The sequence below is a fragment of the Globicephala melas genome, chromosome 8 (assembly GCF_963455315.2).
Source record: "Globicephala melas chromosome 8, mGloMel1.2, whole genome shotgun sequence".
Taxonomy (NCBI): Eukaryota; Metazoa; Chordata; class Mammalia; order Artiodactyla; family Delphinidae; genus Globicephala; species Globicephala melas.
The window spans coordinates 92,258,191-92,282,209 of record NC_083321.1 but is presented as its reverse complement, the minus strand read 5'-3'; the positions used below and the strand labels follow the sequence as shown (position 1 = coordinate 92,282,209).

At 50.3% G+C, this 24,019-nt stretch overlaps 1 protein-coding gene across 1 annotated transcript in view; it reads left to right on the top strand.

Annotated features, from left to right (window-relative positions):
- Positions 1-19,214, top strand: part of BUD13 (BUD13 homolog) — a 173,174-nt gene extending 153,960 nt beyond the window's left edge. The window contains exons 13-14 of the mRNA XM_060304087.2: positions 13,660-13,791; positions 19,079-19,214. The gene's annotated coding sequence lies outside the window, so the exon portion shown is untranslated. The remainder of the gene's footprint in view (positions 1-13,659; positions 13,792-19,078) is intronic.
- Positions 19,215-24,019: the final 4,805 nt, after the last annotated feature.

Below are 24,019 nucleotides of genomic sequence, written 5' to 3'. Positions count from 1 at the left end.
GAAGGTAGACTTGCCTTTGAACGTTGGTACTTCCTCTTGTAGCTGTGTGATCTTGGACAAATTCATCAGCTTCTCTGAGCCAACATTTCCTCAACTGCAAAATGGGAATAACAAAATCTACCCCACAAATTGTATGAAATAAGAGGAAACACATGCATGACCTAACACAGCACACAGAGTTACAGAGGACTGTTTACACTGAATGTCCAGGACCTGTCCTATTCCCCAAGGGATGAGGTCTACCAGGCAGGTGGTGATGAGAGGGTAGTGTGAGTGCCTCCCTTGGGAGTAGTGTCAGTGGAGAAGAGGTGGCAAAGGGACTTTGGAGGGGCTTTCCTGATGTGGGAGCTTGACTCCTTTCAGACCTCGGGGACCTCAGTCCCTTGAGACGCAGAGCAGGGCCTCATGGAGATATATCACCTGGGCTGAGGCCAGCTCTCGCAGGCAGTGACCAGAGCTTGCAGGGAGTGGTCTGATGGGGTTTTGTGCCTGGAACCCCAGGGTAGGCAAAGGGACCCCACAGATTCTGCTTGGGGCTCTGCCTGCAGCTTCCTACTATCAGCAGGCAAGACACAGGACGGCTGCATAGGCACTGGTGCATGTGAGGTGATTACCCCTTTAATGTTTAATGTGCCGAAAAACCATTAGACCCAGAAAAGGACAAGTTCTCAGTGGGTAACTTTAATTATTGTTAAGGCTCGGTCACGCCTGCTTATTAGCAATTATGCATGGCATCTTCCGGGGTGCTACAGGCCTTCCCCCTTTTCTTCCTTTTCCCGGGGAGAGCAGGTCTATGGACTGCTGCCTTCAGGTGCCTGGAAAGGCAGCACCAGCCACACGGGTGGTTCCTGTTGCTCCCCTCTGTAGCCTGGACTTGCTTAGGACCAAAGAGCGCCAACTGCTTCTTCTCAGAGGGGAAGAGAGGGAAGGGCCTTCCAGCAAAATTGGGAGAGCCCGAGGGGTGCTAAGTGCACAGCGCGATGCCTGTTACAAAGTACTTTTGCTTCTATTACTTCTTTCCTTCTATCACCATCTCCATTTTACAGATAAGGAAAGTGAGCCTTAGAAAGGTTAAGTAATAGCAGGCACCTCTTAGCGTGTCTTCCTGGCATGCATCCCCTTCTTAGAGAACAGCCCACTGAAACCTTGGGCCTGACTGCCATGAAACTACCACATGCCCTCCTTCCACCCCTCCCCTCACTCTGCCTCCATAGTTGCCGGGACCAGGCTGGAGTCCTGACTCAAGCTGGGCCACTCAGAGGCTCTTTCCTGGAAATGGAGAGGTGGGACACAGTTTGTTGGATGCTCGACATGGGAAATAATGGAGAACCAGGAACCTGGATGGACCAGTTAGAATCATAAACAAAGAAAGGCAGTGTCTAGGGAGAGACACTAGAACTAGATTCACAGAGGCAGAGGGAGAGGGAGAGTGGGAGAGAGAATATGAATATGAAGCCACAGAAAAGAAAATGTGAAGCGACAGAAGACACAAAAATCATCCCTGGGGCTTCCCTGGTGGCGCGGTGGTTGAGAGTCCGCCTGCCGATGCAGGGGACACGGGTTCGTGCCCCAGTCTGGGAAGATCCCACATGCCGCGGAGCAGCTGGGCCCATGAGCCATGGCCTCTGGACCTGTGCTCTGCAACGGGAGAGGCCACAGCAGTGAGAGGGCTGCGTACCGCAAAAAAAAAAAAAAAAAAAAAATTCATCCCTGATTCTTTACTCTCTGCTTCCTTGCAAGGCCTGGCTGTACTTCCTCCCCTCTGGTTCCCTCTGTATCCTTCTGATAAAATCCCCTCACTTGCTTGAGGTAGTTTCCTATCCCATGTCCCTTAGTAAGCTCAGACAGAGCTATTTGAGGCCAGCCCTGGTGGTCAGCTGGAGATTAGAGGGCTTTAGTGTCCATTCAGACTACAGGGGCCAGCTGGGTTCGTGGAGAACTGTGGGTGCAGCTCTGATTCCAGGCTAGAAAAGGGGGCAGAGATGAGGTAGCATCTTACCACAGACCACCAGCAATGTCCTTCATCCCCTGAAGAATCTTCCTGAAGGTCCCCCTCTCTCTCCTACCATACTTTGTCCAACCCAGGAGTCCCTAACACTAGGCTACGCTCAGGCGAATGGCTGAGTGATGCCATGTGCTGGCAGCCCTGCCTTCCCTGATTTTTAAGAAGGGTAGGGGGAAAAAACAGAAGAGAAAAAGTGAACATGAGTAATGGGCCTAGAAGGAGGCATACAGCATAAACTGAATAATAACGTGTCAGAAACTACAAGATGTATTTTTTTTATTTTCCAGTGGAGTTTCCATTGCACTAATCCATCACTGTAGAGCAGGAAAGATTATGCTTCCCCCAAAAAACTCTGGGAGATAAATGTGAGTAAATTAGAGTTTATTATATTATTTGGGGTGATATAATTTCCAAGTGGGCCCTTATTAAATTACTTCCTTTGGGGCTGACACCTCCTGCCTGGGTCTGTGTACTTTTTTCTTTTTTTTTTTTGCGGTACACGGGCCTCTCACTGTTGTGGCCTCTCCTGTTGCGGAGCACAGGCTCCGGACGCGCAGGCTCAGCGGCCATGGCTCACGGGCCCAGCCGCTCTGCGGCATGTGGGATCTTCCCAGACCGGGGCACGAACCCGTGTCCCCTGCATCGGCAGGCGGACTCTCAACCACTGCACCACCAGGGAAGCCCTGGGTCTGTGTACTTTTGCTTCACTTCCCTGTCTGAAGCTGCTTTGTATTTTAATGTCTCTTGTCATTTTTTGGTGGCGGTGGGGTGCCACTGGAGAGAGCTGAAAGGGAGTGCTGAGTCACTGCTGCTGGTCTGAGTTTCTTCCTTGCTGGCCTTCCTATGATCGCAGAACCATAGCTTCATAAAACATCTATGCTGGGAAAAATGTAGGAATACCCAGCCTACGCCCTCATTTCACAGATGGGCAAACTGGGCCCAAGGAAGAAAAGTGAGTTGCTTCAGGTCACACAGTGGGTAGGGACAGAGTCGAGACTGGCACCTCATGTGCTCACTCCCAGGCCGCTGCTCATTCTTTGCCTGGCATCCTTCTTGTGCCTATCAGTCTTTTTGGCTAAGGGCAGCTTCAAGTCCAACAGCAGAACTCCTATGGAATTTAGGAGTCTTGGTTGTCTACTACAAGATCTTCCCAGTGACCCAAAAGGAGATGTGAGAGAAGACCTGTGGTCTGGTTTTGGTTTGACCACAGAAAGGCTGTGTGAGCTTAGGCAAGTGACTTCACCTCTCTGAGCCTTTATAGTTAAATATAGCATCTTCATAGTAAAAAGGCTTGGAACAGTTTAGTGGTTTTCAGCTTATGTTTTTAGTAGTGGAACTGCATTTTAGAACCTTATTTGGAACTCTAACACGTGAAAGAGTTAAAAGAGGACTTACTCTCATTGCAGAAGAGAATTGGAGGTTTGATGGCCCTACCCTCTGTTTCCCTCCATCTTCCCCCACCTGGTTTGAAACTACTGGTCCTGTTACTGAACTCGGGTCTGGCTGTTCACCACTCAAAAGTCAATACCAGAGAGGCAAGTTTTGGTAGAAAGGAAAGGTTGCTTTATTTTGGAAGCTGGCAACTGGGGGAGAAGGCATTCTTGTGTCCAAAGGCCAACTCCCCCAGCTGATCCTGGGGCAAGAGCTTTTAAAGGGGAGTTTCAGGGGTGCATATGCAGAGGGAGGGGGCACTGTGTGCAGAGCAGCACAGTCAGCTCCGACAATCATCTTGAAGTTAGTCATGCAGTGGGTCTGATCAGCATCATCTTGATTGTTTATTTATTTATTTTAGCATTTTTTTTAGCGTTAAAAAATATTTTTATTGGAGTATAATTGCTTTACAATGTTGTGTTAGTTTCTGCTGTACAACAAAGTGAATCGGCTATATGTATACGTATATCTGCGTATCCCCTCCCTCTTGAGCCTCCCTCCCACCCTCCCTATCCCACCCCTCTAGGTCGTCACAAAGCATCGAGCTGATCACCCTGTGCTATGCTGCAGCTTCCCACTTGATTGTTTAGAGTACATTTAACCTTCAGTTCCAGGGTCAGTTTGTTCCCATTTCTCTGCGGCCAGTTCTTGGAATTGTGGCAGCTTATGTCATGGCTATAGTATGGTCATCATGCAGTTAACTTCTTTCACTCAGTGGGGTTTTCAGTATCTACAGAACAGCTCAAAGTCTATGGCTCAGAGTATTATCTATAGCTCTTGAGGAGGAACTAAAGGTCCCTTGACTTTGCTTAATGACTAAACTATTGTTATTTGGTCTTCTTTGACTGCTGTCTTTTGCTTCTGCGTTTTCTCACCTCTCTGACTAAACTTATTCTTTGGTTAAAGTTTTTCTACAGACAAGAGGCAGGCAGAAGATGTGGGTTGGGGGAGCGGTGGCTCTGTCCTGGGAAGGCCCCATAGGTCCTGCTTTGTTTTAGGCCCAGCTTCAGCATCTGACCCTGATTTCACCCTGCAAGGCCCTCCTGGCATTCTCACCAGGTCTCGCCCAATCTCCACAGATGAATGCCAAGGTCTCTTCCAGCCCTGAGAGTCTCTGATCACACTCCAGAAGACCCATCCACACAGCCTTGTTCTCTTGGTCCAGCAGGTGTAATTCCATGGAACGCAGCCTGCTGGTTCCTACTTGGTTTTGCCATTTACCAGCTATGTGATCTTGGGCAAGTTATTATTGTCATTTTTAATCTCTCGGAGTCTTTCCCATCGTCTCTACAATGGGATAATAATAATTTTGACCTCATAAGGCAATGAGATTTAAATGACTATATATATATATATATATATATAAATAAAGCACTTTACGTAGCATGCTGTAAATTAGTGATTATGATTTTCATTATGAATACTACCACCTCGGTGTTTTTTTAGTGAGGCTTATATAAGGGCTTATTAACGTACACAATAGATGCTTAACAAATGGGAAAATGGTAGCTGTCATTTTTGTTAGCTATTATGGTAATAGGCAACATGGGGAGCCAGTGGTGAATACATTCTCGTCCTCACTCTCAAAGGGACTCCTGAGCTCTGTTCCCCACCCGGACATGGGCACAAACGCTGCCCCGACTCGGGTCTGGACTGTGGGTGAGCCTGGAGGAGAAAGTCGGGGATCAGCACGGCTTCAGAGAGGAGGTGGATTGCTCTTCTCTGGCTGCAGAATAGATCACACAAGCCGAGCCATTTAAAACAACACCCATAAATTCATAGAGACAGAAAGTGGAAAGGTGGTTGCCAGGGACTGCGGGGAGGGGGAGTCGGGAGTTATTGTGCAATGGGCGCAGAGTTTCTGTTTGCAAGACGGAAAGTGATTTGGAGATGGGCAGCACAACAGTGTAAATGTACTTAACACCACTGAACTGTACATCAGAAAGTGGCCAAGATGGTACATTTTATGCTGTGTGTATCTTACCGCAATTAAAAAAACGATGAAAAAACCCCCCACCATAATTCCCTTCCCCCACCCACCTATTTATGATTCCCCTGATCTGGACGTCAGAAGCCCAGCCTGGCTCAGAGTATCCACAAGGCTGAACTCACGGTGCTGGCCGGGCTGAGTTCTCATACGGAGGCTTTAGGAGAAAATCCACTTCTCAGCTCATTCAGGTTATTGGCAGTTGTAGGACCAAGGCCCCCGCTTCCTTGCTGCTGATTGGCTGGTGGTCACTTTCAGCTCCCAGGGGCTGCTCTTTGGTCCAGTCCATGCGGCCTCTTCCACCGTCAAGCCAGCAGCTCGTGCTTCCCACCTCTCTTACTTCCCTCCTGGGATGAGCTGGAGATGCTCTACTTTTACAGGGCTTGGCGATTAGGTTAGGCCACCCGAATAATCTCTGTATTTTAAGGTCACTGCTTTGGAACTTGAAATACCTCAGCAAAATTCCTCATAGCAATACCTAGACTAGGGTTTGATTGAAATATCAAAGGGTGGGGAATCTTGGGGCTTATTTTAGAACTCCGTGTACCATGGGGGGTATCCTTAGAACGGGGATTGAAGGATAAACAGGATTTCCAAGGGTGAAGAAGGGCACTGCAGGTAGAGAGCCCAGAATGAGGAGTGTGAGTGTTTATGGGGTTGGAGGTGCTGTGACGAGAGGTGAGGTGGGGTTGGGGAGTGTGGTGAGATGCTGAAGCTCCCCACTGAGCTGAGGGGAGGGGGAGGGCTCTGAGGGTGTTTCAGGATGGGAGGGACCACCTGGGATGGTTTAGGTCGAGAGAGTGACTGAGTGCACCCCGGGGGCCCCATTGCACCAGAGCAGTCCGGGAAAAAGCAAAAATGTTCTCCTCCTTTGCTCTGCGTGAGAGGAACTCGGTTCCTTTCTTCCTTCATTCCGTTATTCTTCACCCATTTAGTAAATATTATGGAGCCCCTACGATGGGACAGACCTGTGCTAGATTCTGAGGACACAGTGGTGAACAAGATGGGCACCATCCCTCTCCTCTAACTGCCGCTTAGAGTCTGGAGAGGAGAGAGGAACCGAAGGAGAGGTTCTTGTACGGAGGGGACTGCAGTGACAGGGAAGGTGTGGGGCTATGAGAGCCCGAAGGAGAGCATCTCATCCCAGGTCCTGGGTTAAAGTGGGTGGAGCTGGAACCCCTTGCCGCCCCCCCCCCAGGGGTCCGAAGGTGGAGGAGTGACAGAGGCCCCATGACAGGCCATCCAGGGGGCATCCTTCTGCCTTCTCCAGGTGGAGGCCTGGCCTGGCACTGGGAGGAGGCAGGATTGGCTAGAGATGCGCAGCTCTGGGGAAAAGGGGAGGCAGAAGGAAGTACAACTGTTTGATCAGAGTCTGGCCCCTGGGAAAGAGCTAAGTGTCTTTTTGCTGGCAGCCACAGCAAAAGCTGCAATCATTAGAATGTGGCATTTTGCATTAAAATTGTTCCCATCAGCCAGTGACATTTTCTTGTTCCTTCTGGTCAGGAGACCTTTCGTTGCCACAGATTCAGATGACTCAGGCGTCAGGATTTCTTTCCCTCTGGAGGAGAAACCCAGTCCAGTCACCCTGGGGTGGGCATTCGTGTTAGTGGAGGTTAAAGAAGCCGAGGAACGGGTGAGCACGGCGAGGACTGAGAGGTGTGCGTGAGGATGAGGAAGGGGACAAAGGTGTGCGTCCGTGTTCTGGGCGCATCCGAGTCATCTGGTGTCCACGAGGGTGGCCAGCCCTGGGGGCCGGGCCCTGCACGTGTGCCCTGCAAGTGCGTTCCTTACTGCAGAGAGGAAGACCCACACTTGGGTCCGTGTGTGAGTGTGGGCACAGAGCAAAGAAGTGATCAGGTGTGTGTGGGAGTGTGTGCACACGTGTGCGCAGACAGGCACCCATCAGTGCCTGGGTGTGTAGGGGCTGCAGGTTGATAGCTGGTCTGTCTGAGGTGTGGGTGGTAGTTGACCCATCCCTCTGCTCATCCCCACCTACTCACTGTCTTCCCATCTCGTTACTGGGTACCACCCAGCTTGACCAACCCCGGCTGTCAAGCCCCAAACCCAGCAGTTCTTTCCTTCCCTTTCACCCCAAGTTCAAATTTCTCCTCTTCAGATAGACATTTTATGACCACGAAAGCCAGGACTGCTCCCTCGTCCCCTCCACAAGCATTCTCCACTGCAGCACAAACTTCCTTACTTTTACAGCATTATCTCTGATGGAAATTATCTTGCTGTGTGTTTGTTTATAAGGATGGTCTCCTTCTGCCCCCTGCAGAGTGCAACTCCCTGAGGGCAGGGCGAGTCTTGTTCACTTCTGTACGCCCAGTACAGTGTGCAGCAGGCACTTGCTAAGGGCTCGGTCAAACGAGTGAGAATTTGCTTCCTTGTGCTGCCCAAAGGCTGACTTAGGTCTCGGTGGTGGGTGGGTATTGCTTCAAAGCAAAAACACAGACTCAGAACAAATTGGCGTGGGAGGGGATGAGTTCCTTGTCATGGAAAGCATTCAAATAGAGACTGAATGAATGCTGTTAGCTTTGCACACTTATGGGTTTCCATACTGTGGGACACAAGGGTCGTCGAGGACAGGTCCCACTTTACCTCCCCAGCCTCACTGTTCTCCGTGTCGTGCTCTCTCATGCCTCCTGTCCGCACATGCTGCTGTTGTGACCTGGGGGACCTTGCTTCTCTCCTTGACTGGAAACTCATTCTCATCCTACCAGCTCTATGAAGTCATCTTCAGTTCCCCATGCAGAACCAAGTCCCCCTTTATCCCTGCGCCCTGGGCCCCTCCTGTGGGCCTCATAGCTCTGATCACTTGGCATGTTTGCTTGTGTACCTCCGTAACAAACCTTTCGCAGACAGGGGTGTAGCTTGCCCAGGGCCTAGCATGGGGGCGCCCTGGTGCTCAATAGACGCTTGGTAACTGTTTGTAGCAGGCACGTGATGTGCGGTCCAGCAGGAAGGTGAAACGTGCAGTTCCAATAACAGGATCTTCTGCTCCCTCCCACTCCCCTCAGCCCCCCTGATTCTGCGGCCACCAGAGGTTAGTCCTTGCCGGTGACTCTGGGGCTCAGCCTGAGAGCCTCTGATACCCGCAGGGGAAGGCATTAAATAGGTGCTTGGGGCACCTCCCCCAGGCCTGGGCCACTGGGCAGAGGGACTCGGGACTCAGGCCACTCAGGAAGCTGGCCAAGCTCCTCCCGCATAGTGCCCAGACAGATTGTTCTGGGGAGACTCCAAGAAGAGACAACACTTTCTGAGAGGACAGGGCTGGGTGAGGATGAAAGGGGAGCCCCAGAGATCCCCATTCTCAGTTAATGTTCTACCAGAGATACAGAGAGTGGGGGCGAGAGCAGGGGCCGGGGCTCTCGGGGTAGGTCAGCTTGGGCTGGTCCACGCTGAGCGCTCAGGGCAGCTCTGGCCACCCGAGGTGGGATGCGGTCTTGGGGCTGGGCTCTTGGGGTACACGTTGACAGCAGAGAGCCTGGGGAACGTGCCCAGGGTCAGCATTCGGAATGCTGAATGCGGAAGCCGTGGCCTCTAGGCTGGCTCTGCCACTTCTAAGCACACAACCTTGGGCGAGTCTCAAATTCATTCAAGCCTCAGTCTTCTCATCTGCAAAAGGGGATTCTGGGGATTGAGCACTGTGCTGTGCTCTGTCTCACTTAATCTTCATGGCAACTCTGTGAGGTAAGCACTGTCACATTTCCCATTTTACAGATGAAGAAACTGAGGCCTAGGACCAAGAATTCGCACCTAGCTGCGCGTTAGTCATGCCATTAGCCAGTGCTGGGATTTGTGCTGTGCTGTCTCTCTGTAAAGCCCGTGTCCTCTGCCACTCCTCCAATTGCAATTCCTGCCAGGCCTGGTTCCCAGCATCAATGTGAAGATCCAAGGAGATCACAGCTGACCGCAAGGTGTGAGGGGCTCAGCAGGGTTCACGTGTGAGACCATGGCTGTGTGGCTCACGGCCGCTTCTCCCCGGCCCACTTCTCTCCCCGGCCCAGCTCCTGTAGGCCATCCCTGGGGGCAGGCGCAGGCCACTGCCCTCTCTGCCTGCTTCTGCCACCGCTAAACTTTACACTGGGCTCTGTCATTAGCCCAAACAACAAGCTCCCTGTTTGACTAGCCCTGTCCAAATTTGCTCGGCGTAAGCAGGAGCCCCATGGTAAGTAAACGGTTTTCTGTTGATATTTGAGCACAAATGAAGAGGCAGCGAGCAAGCCCATTAATAACCGAGGAGATGATTGTGTTTGCACAAGGCCTGTTTACAGCGTGTCAACTGCCCAGGCAGGGCCCGCCTCCTTATTGATTTCCTGATAAGCCGCTAGGCACTCTTGTTCTCAGCCCTGGCGGGGGCATCCTCTGCACAGTCCGAGGGTTGGATCTCCTTTCCCTGCAGAGGCGCTCAGCCTGGCTCTCGGGTGAGGGTGGGGTTTCATTCATTCTTCATTCATCTATTCAACATGCATGAATCTAGCATCTTTTATACATGGGCCACTCTGCCAATAGCTAAGTCCCTATCTTCATCTAGAAACAGAGCCTGCTCTTGAGCTTATGGGGGGCGGGTAGTGGCGGGGGGAGCTCAGTCCTTGATACCTCTGGGTAGACATGTGGTCAAAAGTTGAGTCTTTGTGGACCTCTGACCATGCACTGCATGGTACCCCATCACCGTAACACTGCCCATCAGGGTCCTCTACCCTAATTTCATCTTGAATTGACCAGCTGCCTCATCTGTGATGGGAGATGGCCCTCTGGCTGGCCCTGGGGGGTGGCATCTCCCTTTACCACATTGTCTTTTAACCCTGAGATCCAACAGGTTGAACTTGGGGATTTCTGGCTTTGGATGGGATAGTTAATGATGGAGAAGGCTTCAGGGTAGAGCTGGAGACTCGATCATCCTCCCCACTGGAACCTTCCAGATCCTGAGCTTTCCAGGGATATGGCAAAGCAGATCCAGGGCGAGGGTTCTAGGAGGGCTGCCAGGAACCCCAGGCTGAGCCTGTTTGAGAATAATTTCTGGCCTCTTTTGCAGTGGACATCAGGATGACTAAGGCAGTATCCTATCTGATGAGCTCATGGTCTGGTAGAGGAGGTCAATCTGTAAACAAATAACCGAAGAAAAAAAATCATAAAATGTTGAGAAGCGTGAATCCAGGGCCGAGGGAGCAGAGAGGAAGGTGCTAAAAGGCATGGAGGACTTCCCAGAGGAGGTGACATTTGAGCAGTTTCCTTAAGACTGACTAGATGTTTGTAGAAGCCACAGTGACTGCTCCCACCGGGGGGGAAGGAAAAGGACAGAGTCTGCCACTGACTGCAGTCTTGCAAAGAGACCAAGACTTGTGTCTCTTGACCAGGTTTTTGGGGGAAGATTTTTTGTCAGGCAGATCCTTGAGTCAGAATTGGGGGGCTGGGGAGAGATGCCCCTGGAAAAGCATCCTCCTGGACTGGGTGTTGGTGTCCACAGCTTTTCCCCCAGTAGAGTATTCCTGGGAAAAGATGAAGGAGGGTATGGGGATGGGAGTAAGGAGGCCCAGACTGTCATCCTAGCCCTGCCATTAACTGGGAGAAGGGACTCGCTTCCTGGAGTCTCCATTTCCTGATCTGTAGAATGGAGCTGATCACACCTGCCTCTCCACAAGTGGAGAGGCAGCTGGGGAAGTAGAATAAAAGGCACTATAGAGAAAAGCAGCACAGCACCGAGAACGTCAGTACAGCAAGGAACACAACCCGAGCATCTGTATTTAACCTTGGTCCCTAGATAGAGACACACATCTCACACACTGTGGTCCCTTCTGCATCACACTGATCTCTTCTTGCTGCAGCCCAGGCAGCAGAGCCCATCAGCAAATAACTGAGAAGAAACTGTATTTGCAGGAGCCCAGGGCCAGATGCTGCTGCTGAGGACCAAGGAATTGAGTGAGGAGGATTGAGGATGATGCCTGAGCTGGTCCTGAGGAAGCCAGCCTTGCATTCAATCTTATCTCCCAGGACACAGGGGTCCCTGGCAGGGCTGCTGCTGTGAATACCATGTTTCAGAGGACCCTGAGCTCCTGGGATGAAGGGGGAAATCCAGAGTTCCTCTGGGGACCTGGAAGAGTTCTGAGGAGTGAGAGTCTAGCCTGCTCCCTCAGTCTTTTATTCTGGCCCCAAACTACCTCCCTTTCCCTCTTCCATCTTCCAGTTCAGCAGAGGGGCAGCCCTTCTGCTGGGCTGAAACCCCCAGATCAGTGGGTGTCTTCAACCAGATTCTGATAGGGGGGAGAAGAGGAGGTACTGGCAAAAATGATCTCCTTTTTACTATCCTCATTGCACACTGCCTTGTACTACTTATTGTCTGTCATTGAGAGCTGGAAAGAACCAACCCCATCAACTCTTGTCCTCTAGCCCCAGGTTAGCACAGCTGCATGAAATGGAAGGCTGTTTGATTATGTATCTGGACCTCTTTCCTGGGATGGAGACCTGTCTCTGTACTGGGCACTTGGCCTATATCCAGCAGAAGAAGAGGGCTTTGGTAAGAGAGAGCGAAAACAACAGAAACTCTGTTAGCAATAATCATGCATTTCAGTTACACCATGAATGATGATCAGTATCAGTGCAGTGGTCCCCAACCCTGGCTGCACTTCAGAATTACCTGGAGATTGAAGGTAGTGCCTGGACCTCACCCCAGACCACCCAGGCATTTTTGTTCTGAAAAAGCTGCCCGAGTAGTTTTGATTCATAGTGAAGGCTAAGACCTGTGGAGCTAGAGAAGCTTTCTCTTCTTGGGTATTGTTTCTGGGGGGCTGGTTCCTTCATCCTACATGCAAGACTTGCAGAATCTGAAGCCCCTTTTGATTTCCATCAAGGGGAAAACTGGATGGAAACTACTGCCTGAGTTTCTCAGCCAGAGGTCAGAGGAAGAGGCAGCTGGACCCTGGGAGGGAAGAATAGAGGCCCGAAGCCTGAGAGGGGCAGGGGAGCAGAAGGACAGAACCCCAGATGTCAGTGAAGGGGGACTTGGCACGGAGCAAAGGAGAGAACTACTTTGTACTCTCCTCTAGCTTGTGTGCTTGATTGCCTGATGAGAAAATTTCTTTCTTCTTTAAAAAAATTTATTTTGTCGTATAGTTATATACCATGTTGTGTTAATTTCTGCTGTACAGCAAAGTGATTCAGTTATACATATATATACATTCTTTTGCATATTCTTTTCCATTATGGCTTATCACAGATATTGAATATAGTTCCCTCTGCTATATGGTAGGACCTTGTTGTTTATCCATTCTATATATAATAGTTTGCATCTGCTAATCCCGAGCTCCCAATCCATCCCTCCCCCATTCCCCTCTCTCTTGCCAACCACAAGTCTGTTCTCTATGTCTGTGAGTCTGTTTCTGTTTCATAGATATGTTCATTTGTATCATATTTTAGATTCCACATATGTGGTATCATATGGTATTTGTCTTTCTCTGTCTGACTTGCTTCATTTAGTCTGATAATCTCTAGTTGCATCCACGTTGCAGCAAATGGCATTATTTCATTCTTTTTTATGGCTGAGTACTATTCCATTGTATATATTGTACCGCATCTTCTTTGTCCATTCATCTGTCGATGGACGTTTAGGTTGTTTCCGTGTAGAAGATTTATTTCTGATAATGGGTTGACCTTCCTGTGCTTCCAGGAAGAGCACAGTTAATGATAACAACTGGGGAGCTACCTTTTGGGGTAGCTGCATTGCGGATGAACGCCATTTGGCTGAGCTACTGTTTCCTAAATGCTGGACTTGAGGTGAAGTGGTGGAGATAGAGTCAGCATGAGCCATGAAATATCACTAGAAAGCCATAGGGACATGGACACCCACACTGAGACTGGAATTGCAACTGGGGAAGAAAGAATTGGATGAGCCAGGTGAAGAGCCAACTTCTCACTTAGGTGAGAGCACTAGAAAGAAAAGGCCTAAAAAATTCTTTCATGAAATTATTAGCTGGAAATTTTTGTGTGTGTGTGTGTGGTATGCGGGCCTCTCACTGTTGTGGCCTCTCCTGTTGCAGAGCACAGGCTCCGGACATGCAGACTCAGCGGCCATGGCTCACGGGCCCAGCCGCTCCGCGGCATGTGGGATCCTCCCGGACCGGGGCGTCGGCAGGTGGACTCTCAACCACTGCACCACCAGGGAAACCCCAGCTGGAAATTTTTAAAAAGAATAGCTTCAGAGGACACCTAATTGAAGTTCTTTTTTTTTTTTTTGAAGGGGAGAAGAGGTCAGGGCAGAGATGCAGAAGCTCTGGCTCTCGCCCTGCACCACCATCTGAGGCCAGACCCTTAGGACTTGGCTGCTGATACAGGACTGGATATTGAGAATCAGCCAGCTCTGCAATCACAGGTACTAGCCCACTTTCTTCTGGAAACTGGAATATGAGAGAGAATGAGAGGAAAATATCTGAGTCATAGTTCGAACCTTTACAGAAATAGCACAGGGTGGCCAACCTTGCATGTAGACGAAGCTGCTGTTTATGACACACAAAGAGCTGATGAATGTGCCCCTCACAAGGGAGCTGTTCGTGGACAGAGCCATACAGACTGACGTGTCTTGCAGCTCTGGCTCACTGCCCTGAAACGAGCATATGGCAGTGTGGGAGGAATCGCTTTCTCTCTCGCTCAGCATTTTAACTGGGACCTGCAATATGGGAACTGCAGCTCTTTCAGTGACAGTGGTAAGAGTTGCTTCTGCTCTTCCTTCTGTGCTCTCAGTCGCTCCCTCTCTCCAAATGAGTTGATGAGATGGGAAGAGGGGCCTGGGCACCCTCCCTTCTCTCCTGTCAGGGCTGTCCTGTCTGCAAGGAGCCTGCATTCCTCTCTTCCTCAGTGGGGCAAAGGGAAAAGACTTGAGGTTCAGAGGGTAAAGTTCAATTCCAAGCAAAAGCATTAAGAGCCCAACTGTGGTGTAGATCCAAGCTATGCCTCCAACCCAGGCTTTTCAGCACTAAAGCTGGTGGTTCTTTCTGCTCCTATACAGGGAGCTGATACTTGAGACAGGCAGCAAAGGATGGACTCATCAGGTTGGGGAGAGAAAGCATTGCAGGAAGAGAAGGCAGCAGGAGCAAAGTGGGGAGGTACCCAGAGTGCTAGCAAACAAAGCTGAAAGGAGAGGCCGGGGCAGACCACAGAGGGCCTTGGAGGCCAAGCTGGGGGGTTTGAGCTTCACTGGACAGATATATGGGTAACCACTAATGTTTATGCCAAGACATGACAAATATCAGAGTTGTGAGACTCTAAAAGCTTGGCTACCGATAGGATGGGAAGAACAGGGGAGAGTAAGGCATCATGAAGAGCTCCAGGGTTTCAGATTCGGCTGCTAGGGAGATGTGGCGGCCTTCTGAGAAGCTGGGAAGTGAAGAGGAGGAACTGGGTGGGGTGGGGAAAAGACAATGGCTTTGGCGCCAGACATTGGGGTTTGAGCTGTTATAAGGATAACCAGAGAGAAGGATCCAGAAGAACCCTCAAGAAGGGAGACTGGTTATTTGTAGTGAGGTAGATGGACCTAGAGTCTGTCATACAGAGTGCAGTAAGTCAGAAAGAGAAAAACAAATACCGTATGCTAACGCATATATATGGAATCTAAAAAAAAAAAAAAAGGTTCTGAAGAACGTAGGGGCAGAACAGGAATAAAGACGCAGATGTAGACAATGGACTTGAGGACAGGAGGAGGGGGAATGGTAAGCTGGGATGAAGTGAGAGAGTGGCACGGACATATATACACTACCAAATGTAAAATAGCTAGCTAGTGAGAAGCAGCCACATAGCACAGGGAGATCAGCTCTGTGCTTTGTGACCACCTAGAGGGGTGGGATAGGGAGGGTGGGAGGGAGATGCAAGAGGGAGGGGATATGGGGATATATGTATATGTATAGCTGATTCACTTTGTTATACAGCAGAAACTAACACACCATTGTAAAGCAATTATACTCCAATAAAGATGTTAAAAATAAATAAATAATAAAGAAGGGAGACTGGGGCTTTCTCAGGAGGTGAGGGGGCCTGGAGATTTAGACATAAGTCATCTTTACACACAAACAGGCCACTGGGAGAAAGGGTGAGGTGAGAAAGCATGGCTGGAGGTAGAGCCAGTGGGAGCACACACGTGGGCTTGGTCGCGGAGGAGTCGTGAGAGGAGCCCCCGGCAAGCAGCAGTGCAGGACTGCTGAAATCAAGGGCTGGCAAGTTAAAGGTTGCGTACCCGGAACTGAGCTTAAGCAGAAGGGGGTTGTCCAGAGTGAGAAATGCCACTCAGAGGTCACGGAGGATGAGGACTGAGAACAGCTCGCTGGATGTGGTCACTGGGAGGCGATTAGTGGCCTCAGCCCTATTATAGCCTGGTTGGGATGGGAGACAGACTATGGGAGTTAGAGGGGGCAAAGAGGTGGTGAGGAAGAGGAGGGGCTGGGGCAGACCCTGCCGTGGAGCTGGGAGGGGAAGGGGAGAGAGGAGCAGAGCTCAGGAACTCAAGGGAGAAGCAGTGCGGGGTAGCGTTTGGCATCTGTAGGATGATGTAGGAGTGGGAGGGTGGGGGAGGGGGGATGGCGTGGGGTGAGTAGCTTGGGGTTTCCTCACTGGAATCCCTCATGGGAGTGTGATGCCTCCTTTCTCCCAGCAGGAGGTGGGCAGCAGGGCACATGGCAGCAGTGGTAGGGACAGCAGCTACCTTAGCAAAGCTGACTGGCTGCCTGGGTAGCTGATTGCATGATGGGTGTGAGGACGAGTCTCACTGGGGAGCAGCTGGACTGGAGAAACAGACCTGTTTCTCTATGTCCATGAGTGGTGGCTTCATTCAGGGCTACTGGGAGGGGATTGTGTTCATTCCCTTTTATCCATGCACCCGTGTCCTTGCTACACACCCACCGTGAGGCAGTAACTACAGCTGCTCACCTGCTGTCAGTGCCTGCCCCACCTTTAATTCCCAAATTATAGAGAAGGTACCATGGACAGCTCCGAGGAGGCTCAGAAAACCTGGTTGGGGGACGGGGTTAGCATGAGAGGGATGCAGCAATGTTCCTAATTCAAGTGGTCCGGGTCCCTCCCAGTTATACTGGGACATTCTCACATTGCCTTCAGAGTTATCCTTCAGACTCCTCTGGTTCCCACTGACTGAAGTTCAAGCTCCTCACACGGCCTGTGAGGGCCTTCACTGTGTTACCCCTGACCATCTTTTTTTTTGCGGTACGCGAGCCTCTCAATGTTGTGGCCGCTCCTCCGGACGCGCAGGCTCAGCGGCCGTGGCTCACGGGCCCAGCCGCTCTGCGGCCTGTGGGATCTTCCCGGACCGGGGCACGAATCGGCAGGCAGACTCTCAACCACTGTGCCACCAGGGAAGCCCAACCCCTGACCATCTTTTCTACCTGATTTGGATTTTCCCTCTCACTCATGTCCCCGAGCACTCCAGCCTTGCCAGGCATCTCCTTGTTCTTTGAGCATCTAGTTAAGCTTTTGCAAATGCTGAGCCCAGTGCCTGGGATAACCTTCTCTCAACTCACCAATAACTCCTGCCCATTGTTAAAGACGCAGCTCATAGGTCAACGCCTCTAGAAGCTTTCCTGGCTTACCCACGCCTTCCTTGGGTATCCTATCACGGACACTGTTGGTAGTTTACCCTTTACTCATCTCTAAGTTTTAAAATTTATGACAGACCCTGATTTCAGTTGGGTACTCACCACTCTTCCACACAGTCCGTGGCTTTAGGGGAAGCTGACTCCTCATGACTCCCAAGCCTCAGAGGTGAGTCTGGTCTAAAATAAACCCAGTCCCCTGGCCCGTGACTGGTTCAGGAATTGAGAGGGTACCCCACATTTGGGCCAGTAAGACACAAAAAGAGATAGACCAAGGACCTTCTGGAAAAGGTCTTCTTACTTCTAGAAGACAGCTACAAAAGAGAAAAATCTACCCTCTTTGTGTGCTGCATGGCACTCAGTCTAGAAGAGATGGCTTGAACTGCCCCAGCTGATCTTGTCACCAGACTAAAGATGAAACCCAGACCGGGGAAAGCAAGGAGGAGAGGCGGAAAGGAGCTGGCCTCCCCGTCGCATCACGGAGCCCTTGAGGAAGCCAACTCTGGATCCTGCCTTAGTGCTGGACTTCCTGCTGCATAAGAGAATACATTTTCTTTTTTATTTAAGTCATCTTGAATGAGGATTTTTGTGACTTGCAGCCAAAAACATGCTAACTGACACAGTTCCAATAGTACTTTTGCACCCCTGTGAGATCATATCATATTCCAGGCTGCGAGAGTCTCAGAAGCAGACTGTCATATACGTAGCTCCGTCCCTGGTTCCTAGCACTGTGCCTTGGAATACCAGTCCCCATGTGGATTGAATGAGTGAATGCATGAACGCGTGCCTTACTTGGACTTACTCCTTAGGGCAGTGGTCCCTAACCTTTTTGGCATCAGGGACCGGTTTCGTGGAAGACAGTTTTTCCGTGGATGGAATGGGGCAATGGTTCAGGCGGTGATGCCAGCGATGGGGCACGATGGGGAGCGGCAGATGAAGCTTCGCTCGCTCGCCTGCCGCTCACCATCTGCCATGCGGCCCGGTTCCTAACAGGCCGAGGGTCGGTACCGGTCTGTGGCCAGGGGGCTGGGGACCCCTGCCTTAGGGTGTTCTGCCTTAGAGTCTGCTCTATTATCAATTCCCTCCCTCTTCCAAAAGTTGCAGGTCCTTCACAAGCACGCTGTCCCTACTCCCTTCTTGGCATGGGTGACACAGGACAGAGAAAATCCAGGCTCTGGGGGTTTGCCTGTTGCCACACAGTGTGCAGGTATCAGAATAGGGCCCATGGATTGGGACTCCTGGCTTCCAGACTGGCACCTACATGTGCCAGGACCTATGTTGAGGCTGTAGAGACAAATGACATGCAGTCCCTGCCTTCACAGGCCTTACTCTCCAGTCAGACAGAGACATGAGGAAACATAGGCATAGGGTCTGTACAGTTGCAGCTGGTGTGAACCACTGCATAAACCTGGGGCACATTTTAAAATCTGGTTGCCCGAGAGTACACCTTCCTGATTGGCAGTTAGTCTGAGACCTCTCTCTTGATGTCCCCCCCAAACCCCTTGAATTGTCCAGTAATCCTGGTGGTATACTCAGTCCATATAGGATTGCTCAGTCCAGATAGGATTGCACAGCCCACAGGCTCTTGTCCTTTGATCCTAAGGCCCCTGCCAGACCGCAGTGGGGCCCCAAACTTGGTCTTCAAATCTTCAGCACTCATGGATCAAACTCACATCCTCAGCCATTGTTATCAACACCAGAAGGAGAAACTGCCTGAGGATCTCTGGGTCTGGAGGAAGTTTTGCACCACCCACACGGTTTCCCCAAACCAGCCCTCTCCCAGGCACTTCTGTGTCCTTAACTTGGGCCTAGGTTACTCACCTGGACACCTGCTTATGGTAATCCTAAAATAATTCTAGTTTACGGGACTGGATTTTACAGGCCATTAGTCCCGCCACAGATCTCCCTGATTCCTGAGTCTTGGGGAGCAGACATTAGGCAGTTCATCTATCTCTTTCCTTCCAAGAGGCACTGCTTTCTTCCATAAATTGAGCGTCTGCCCCAGCAATCAAACGGTAAGGCAAATTTTGCTAAACCACTAAAACAAAACAACCCCCCCCAATACAGGTTTTGTTATATTCTGATCCTTCAAACGATGAACTCCTTCAGACTTCATCTTTGCAAAAGTAACAGGATTCCTCAAGTGACCCTGGGCAGAACAAAGATCAGCTTCTCAAGGACAGAGCCTCATAAGGGAAACAAGGTTAGTAACGAGGGTGAGTGATGAGTCCTTTCCAGGGTGGGTGTGTGGAGCGAAGGGAGACAAAGGAGAAACACTTCAGAAAAGTGAGACCTTAGCAAGGACTGCTCTCCCCCAACTTTGTATCGTGGAAAATGTTAAGCATACAGAGAAGCTGAAAGAAGATTCAGTGAACACTCCACCCACCACCTAGATTCTACTCTCACCATGTATTACACTTGTTTCATTACAAATTCATCCATTCATCTCTACATCCATCCATCAATTAGCTTTACTGATTAACAGCTTTGCTGTTAATTTTATTTATACCATAAAGCTCACCCATTGTAAGTGTGGAATTTCAATGATTTTTGAAGGTTGAGCAGTTGTGCAACTATCACCACAAGCCCCTTATAGAACACTTCCACCAGCCCCAGAGTCCCTGCGTGCCTGTGTGCTGTCAATTACTGCTCCTTCCCTCGGGACAAGGCAACAACCAGTCTGCTTTCTGCCTCCGTGGGTTTGCCTTTTCTGGAAATTTCAGGTAAATAGAATCATACGATACATAGTCTTCTGTGTCTGGCTTCCTTCACTTAGCATAATATTGTTGACGTTCACTCTTGGTGTTCCATGTGACAGTAGTTTGTTTCTTCTGATTGCTGAGTTGTATTCCATTGGATGGATATACCACCGTTTGTTTATACATTGTCTGGTGATGGACATTGGGATTGTTTCCCGTTTGGGGCTATTATGAATCACGCCGCTGTGACCCTTCCTGTGCCAGCCTTTGTGTGGACATATGTTTTCTTTGCAAGGTTTTAAAGGCTAAGTAGGAGCTGACTAGGTCGTTAAAGCCAGAGGAAAACATCCTGGGCAGGATGCCCAATGTGTGCAAAAGCTCAGAAAATGAACGTGCCTGGTATACACAGGGGATGATAGTAGTTCAGTACTGCAGGGAAAGAAAACTCTCTTTTCCTCTGCCCATCTTGGGTTCATTGCCTGGGGCCCTGAAAATTAGACTGACAGAAAACAGATTAAGGAGAAAAAAACAGAGTTTATTAGGTCATGCATAGACATGTGGAAGAACTCAGTGGTGAGTAACTCTAAGAGGTGGTCAGAACTGGGGCTTTTTTTTTTTTCTTTTTTGGGTGAAGTAGAAAAGAATAGCTTTATTGCTTTGCCAGGCAAAGGGGGCCACAGCAGCCTCATGCCCTCAAAACTGTGTCCCAACCTGGAAGGGGTAGTGAGGAGTTTTACAGTAATGGTTCAAAGAGGAGGGCGTGATCAGCTGGTGGACATTCTTCTGATTGGTTGGTGGGGAGGTAAGCGGGAGTCGGCATCGTCTGCCTTCTGGTTCCAACCATTCTGGGGTCCACCTGCTTGTGGGCAGCACACAGTTAACTTCTCCCACCTGGTGGGGTTCAGTATCTGGTTTCAGGACTTACTGAAGCTCAGGTTCTTGATGTCTCATTGCAGAAAGAATTCAGTGAGAGACAGAGCGATAGGTAAGAAGTGGATTTAGGGCTTCCCTGGTGGTGCAGTGGTTGAGAGTCCGCCTGCCAATGCAGGGGACACGGGTTCGTGCCCCGGTCCGGGAAGATCCCACATGCCACGAAGTGGCTGGGCCCGTGAGCCATGGCCGCTGAGCCTGCGCGTCCGGAGCCTGTGCTCTGCCATGGGAGAGGCCACAGCAGTGAGAGGCCCACATACCGCAAAAAAAAAAAAAAAAAAAAAAGGAAGTGGATTTATTTAGAGAGAAACACACTCCACAGACAGAGTGTGGGCCCTCTCAGAAGGTGAGAAAGGCCAGAACTGAGGCTTATATAGCATCCTGACAAGGAAGAATAAATTTGTAGAGACGTGATAAGAAAAGAAACAAGGGTTTAGGCCTTTAAAGGTGGTAAAACGTGGAAAGGTAAACATGTGGAGGAAACTAAAAGAAGATAAAAGTTGTTTTAGCAAGATTCTTTATGTTGATTCCTCTAGTGCCATGTCCGGGCTGATAAGAGTCTAGAGTTGTTTGCAGTGATTAAGAATCATCCTGTTCTTCCTGGTAGAGAAGAGGAGGCCAGAGAGTTCGCCTTGTGTCTGCTTTTTAAGAATTGCCTTCAGCTCAAAATAATCCTTATGCCAGAGTAGCATGTTTTGGGGTGGCATGCCCTGAACCCCTTCAGTGTCATGGGGGAGTGGGATAGAGAGGTAGGCAGGGGCTAGACCACAAAGCCTAAGTAAGGCACTGTGCTGGGGAGAAAGGGGTGTTGCGTCGTGTCTTGAAGGCTCCAAGAAACCTGGAGCAGTTTTAAAGGCAAGCCTATGGTTAGGTGTGCTTTGTAGAAAGGTCATAGGCTTGCAGCACAGAGAATAGGCCAGCTAGAAAGGTATTATAATTGATAGGTGAGAGATTCAAGGTCCTAAACCTGGTCCTGGTTCAGGGTGGCGGTGAGTGAGTGTGAACTGGACTGAGACTCTGTACGTGTGTCCTTGGTGGGGGGAGGACTTGGGGTGTTGCAGGGGCAGCTGAGGGATTCAACCTTGCCCACAGCCCCACGAACACCCCTTCTCCAGTGAGGAGGCAGAGCAGCCTCCAGCTCTCCTAACTTACCTGTGTGTGGGGCTCTCAAGGTTAGCGCCATGGGGGTCAGCGCTGTTTCAATGTTGATTACAGAGACGGTGAGAGCCGCTCAGATTTCTAATTAAGATTAAAGAATGTACCTGGCTTATAAATGGTTCTCAGGAATGTATAACTTGATTAGCCTGTTTTCTCCGGGCGCTTTAATTTCTGGATTAGGGAACGTGGCCTCTGACTACAGGTAGGGCTGCTTGCTCACCACACACAAAGTCTGGGACCTTGCAGGGTATTAGGATGGTGGGGAGGTAAGGCAAGAGGAGGAGAGGGACCCTTGGCCAGAGTGGTCCTTCTCTATTTGTTTCTTCTCCTCTTCCTCATCACTTCTGGACGAGAATGAAGATCCCAGCTCAGGATCAAAAAGTGCCCAAATATTAGCTATAAAATAAATGCACTCACCTGGATCTCATTTACGTTAATTTATTTCTATCCGAAGGCACAGGAGGTGGGTCCTCTTCCCTGTTCCCATTTTGAGCCCAGCCAGCTAATCCCCGGCAGGGCCCAGCCTGTGGGACTCTGTCTCTTTAGGGAGCATTGCCCCAGTGTCAATTATAATCACTTTGGTAACTCTAGGGCAGATTCAGAGGCTGCCTCTTCCCACAGAGCCCTGGGCGCTGCCAGGGAGGGGCCAGGCCGACTGCAGGCTCTGGCTGCCACAGAAGTTGTATCTCCCTGTGGGAAGCATCCTAGGCTCCAGGCCACTCACCTTCCTCCCTCCTCATATCCCTCAACCTCCTGCCCAGGCTGCATTCTGACTTCTGTGACCCCTGGCACTCTTGCTTTCATGGGTCCCTTCCTCCATTAAAAATAAAAAAAAATAAAAAATTCTGTTTTACAACTGTATTGGTATAAAGATGAAAAAATTGATATTACATGTTAAAACACTTTATCCTGTCTGAAAGTTCATTTGTTTTCTTCTGATTTTAAAAGAAATTCAAACATTTCCTCGGGCCACTAAAAGTATGATGTGCCCTGTGTGCCCTGTGACTAATGGATAAGTCAGCCCTGTCCTTCCCCCCAAAGCTCTTGACCAGCAGCACACCTACTCGCCCACTGACCTAGTGACAAGTAGCAGGGCTTGGGGGTCCAGTGGACTAAATGCTGTTCCTCTCTGCAGAAGTCCTCAGAGGAAGCCTGTATTAGCTCTGCCCCCAGGCTGTCCCTAACCTCTCCCTGGCCCCTCTTCACTGCTGCTTCTGAAACCCAAGCCACTCCCATAGAGGGGGCCGAAGCTATCCTACCCCCCCACAACCAGGCCCAATGCCCTGCTTCCCTGGGCATCACCTGTCTTCTGTTTGAATGAGCGTTCTCCCTTCCCCTGCACTCCCCAGGCTGACCGCAGGGGGTCTGCGCAATGCTCAGTTCCTGGTAGGCAGGGCTTCTCAGAGAGGGGTTGGAGGAATGCCTAGGGGAGGGGCTGTGCAGTGAGTGTTTAAAGAAAATTCCAGGGTCTCTAACTTAGACTTCTACATTGGAATCTCTGGCTGGATCTGGGAATCTGCCCTTTAAGGGGCTCCCAGGTGACTCCCTACATGCACGTGAAAGCTGGCGATGACTGGTGTCCGGAAAGGGCTGAACTTGGTCGCCTTGCCCCTCCTTCCTTCTCCCAGGCCCCAGGCCGTTTGCTTCTCAGTTTCACACCTGCTGGGCATTCAACCAACATCCCTAAACACCGTGTTAGGAATGATGGAGAAGAAAGGGATAGTGCGGTCCAATCCCTGTTCCGAGGAGTTTAGAGTCTTCTCTTTCTCAGAGGGTGGGGTACCCTCCATCCAACCCCGCCCCACACCCCTTGTTCAAGAGACTTGTCTTTTCATGCTTCTGAGGAAGAGGTCTAGGGGCTCAGCCGCATCCACCAGCTTCTGAAGATAATAGGAAACGTCTCTGGGCAAAGATGCTTGTTGACAGAAAAATGCTTAATTTTAGGAAGGCAGCGTGAGCTACAGTATAGGCAAGAATTGCATGCATTTAAAGAAATACGATTCCAGGCGCTCTAAGAAGGTGAGCTGGAAGGTACTGCACAGGATCTGTAGATGGTACCCAGGGCTCCTGCCCCAGCATTGTCACTAACCAGGGTGTGACCCAGGGCAAATCCCCTAACACCTCTGGGCTTCGGTAGCTCGTTAGGACCTATTGAGATGGTGCATGTGGCAGCCCTCTGTAAAAGGTAATGAACTCTGCACATTATTCATTATTATTTTTC